The sequence below is a fragment of the Pinus tabuliformis genome, chromosome 2_1 (assembly GCF_031772625.1).
Source record: "Pinus tabuliformis cultivar Carrire ecotype Pingquan chromosome 2_1, CPIR1, whole genome shotgun sequence".
NCBI lineage: Eukaryota > Viridiplantae > Streptophyta > Pinopsida > Pinales > Pinaceae > Pinus > Pinus tabuliformis.
The window spans coordinates 73266620-73269929 of NC_142299.1; positions in this window are offsets into that span (position 1 = coordinate 73266620).

Genomic DNA, 3310 nt, shown 5'->3' on the forward strand with positions numbered 1-3310 from the left:
TATAAAAAGATTGTCGAGCTATTGGCCTTTACAGCTCGTTAAAGTTAGGGGAAGCACCATCCCTCCTATATTTTAATCTTTTTGGACCTAAGGGATTATCAAACAAAAAGATCGAGCGCTTGTCTTTTTCGGCTCGCTAAAGCAATTGAAAAGTCATCCCTTTCGTATTATTTTATACTTTTTCAGACTTAAGGGATTATGCTACGAAAAAGGACTATTGGAGTTTCCTTTTCGTCCTTTTTCAAACTCTCTAAACATGAAAAGGACCGAGTTATCTTTGTCATTAAACTCGTTAAAACAATAGCGACAAACTTGTCCACCCAGACAAGAACGAGTCTCACTGATGCTAGGCTCGCTAAAACATAGCGACAGGTTTTCCCGAAGGGAAAATTATAGAACAAGCATATGTTATCCTCCTCAAGCTTGACAAAAATAAAGAGGTACTGGTTAGCAATGACTGGGGAAAAAGGGAAGAAAACTTGAAGAATTTTATTGGTAGCAGGTCGCTCTTGAACATGACACTTTCACTCCATCACCATGATTGAGTTGGGTTAGGTTATTCTGTTCACCGGTCATATCACCATTGGTCCTTCGTACCATCCATATTTTGGGGTTAACACTACCAATCCATCTCAGTGTTGCCAACATGTTCAAGAGAAGTCATTCAGAGAATTCACCATCCAACAAACGCCTCATCCACTGCAATACCTTCACCCTTCATTTTTTATGATCGCCATTCCTGAACCTTATATCACCAGATCGTTTTCACCTCTAGAAGATCTTTCTATTTCGTTTCGTGTCGTAGATGTGGGATACATTAAGGCCCTCCTATGGTGAGTCACTTCTTGTCGACATCAGCTCATTATCCAAGAAGTTGACTTAGAAACAACCCTTTCAGTACTTTGAAGCTTGCATGCCTCAATGACAAGTTTCTCACTTCCGGCGACAGGTTTACATCAATGGCCTCCGATCGAAAGATATTGCGTGGTGATCAACATCAGATCATATATTCACACCACGTGAATTGTACTGTAGTACCTTGAGGGTCATTATCATTATCAGTGATTCCTCTCACGCCTGTTAACAGCTTACATTATTGGCTGGTAATCAGGCGATGTCTTTCCATGTTCGACTTCAAAACATCTTTTCACATGGATTGACTTATACATCTAGCGAATATTGAACGAGATTGAAGACCGCGGATCTAGTTTCATCCATTCGGGCTGTGATATATTCAGGAAAATAAAGACATCAATTGTACACAGAAGCTACACAGATAGTCATCTAAGCTAGGGAAGATGACTCTTCATGTGAAGAATCACCAGTCTACAATAGCGGACGATTGTCTGTCCTATGTACACGAAAATGAATTTATAAAGCTGAGCATGGGAATGCCCGCCTCAACTAGATCATGAAAATAATATGATGATGATGTATTGTATTGTATCTTATACAGGTCACCTTCCAGTTCGAATACCTCGGATCCTCATGATAAAGCATTTCACTCGACATCAAAAGATTTATGACCTCATGCTTTAGGGGGCAACTGTTATAGACATATTTGGGCACCGCAACCCCAAACTCATATGTCCATAAACCAAGGGCTATTTAACCCCTAAAAGTGTTGGATACTCTCAAGGATCATGGTCAACTGATTACATAATTTCCCAGAAGTTCCACCTAAAAAACCACTCAGAACTAGCCAAAACTGGACCATACTGACTACTCCATGGTCAAGGTGCGATGCATACTGGCTGCTACACTAGCCAGGTGCGATGCATACTGAAATAGCCTTCTGTGGGGTGCGATGAGTGAGAATAGACAAATGGCAGAGACAATTTTCTAAGTGGATGATCATGGAATCTTCTAGAAACTTCTCATATGACACTTGCCTCTCCGAATTCACCAAGGGATGAGTAAGAGATCAATGAAATCTCCAAGTGGAACCAAGAACTATCAGTGGAATGACACTAATAAAAAAACCCAGATCTGACTCACAGCCTTGCAAGACATCTATAAATCGATCCCTCATTTGAGAGATCTAAAGGCTGGAATTTTGTAATTTGTAAGGAAGTGCTGTTGGTTTATCTGTGAGAGGAGATATTGTATTGTTGGGTGATCTTGCTTTTCATGAGGTGAAGAGGGCTTATATGCTGGGAGGATGATGCTGGATCAGACAGTTGGGTTGTAATCCTCTCTTCTACCATTAATAAAGTTCTTTGAGTTTTCCTCCATATAATCATGTATTTGTGAATATTATTGTTTATGAATGCAATTGTATGGTCAATGTATTTATGATTCTGCATTGTTTATGAATTTTTAGATCGAGATGCTTGATGGTTTTTCTATTTCTTTGACTCTACAGGTACTCTCTAAAGCGGGACAAGTAGGAGAAGAGCAGCAAATTCTATCAAGGGAGAGAGAAATCAAGCAAGGGATCCAAGCGGAAGATCTAGGTTGGTCCCTTTTCTTCTCTCTTATCTATTACACTTAAAGGAAATTGCAAATTTCTTTGATTGTTTGTTTCTAAGATAGCTACCCATCTTTGTGGGACAAGTAGTTCGAATCGACACTAGTTTTCCCGGAAACACGCCCATTTTGGATCCCCCGATGGTAAAGTTTGGATTGTGAGGGGGGGCTGAAACGTACTGTGTGTTGAAATGTGGCAATAAGAATATTCCAATTTTAATTTGTCCTTGAATTAAAATTGTGAATTAAAATCGAATTTAGTCTTACTAGCTACTTGGAAATAAGTAATTAATTCATCTTGGATTAATTAGTTGGAGAAATTCAAGTTAGAAGTCTTTTTGAAGTCATGCAATAGTTATCCCTTAAATTAAGGAGATACGGTTGAGTTATATTTGAGTTGTAATTAGTTAACTCAATTTATTTAGTTAAGCCCAGTTAAATTAGTTCCAAACTGTTTGAGGAACTAATTGTGAGTTATCAGTCAGTTGATGCATGCATGCACTCAACAATTGTACTCTAGATAACTGAAGATTCCCTCATCAGTAACTCATGCATGTCTATTCTGAGAGAAACCTAGTTGACATTAAAGACAGAGACAATGTACTATCAGTTGCATGTGTTATCTTATAAAGAAAACTCATGCATGTAGTCAAGGCATCATTCCTTGAGGATTGCACAGTTCTGACAGTGTGTGAGAGCACTGTTCCACTTGGTGAGGTGAGAATCATCCACTAGGAATAGTGCAAGGAAATAGGAGCTTGGAGGGCAGAGAGGAAGGCTTGTGAGAAGCCAAGTTTTCCTGTGAGCATCTGTGAGGATTGTACTGAGAGCTGGCTACCTG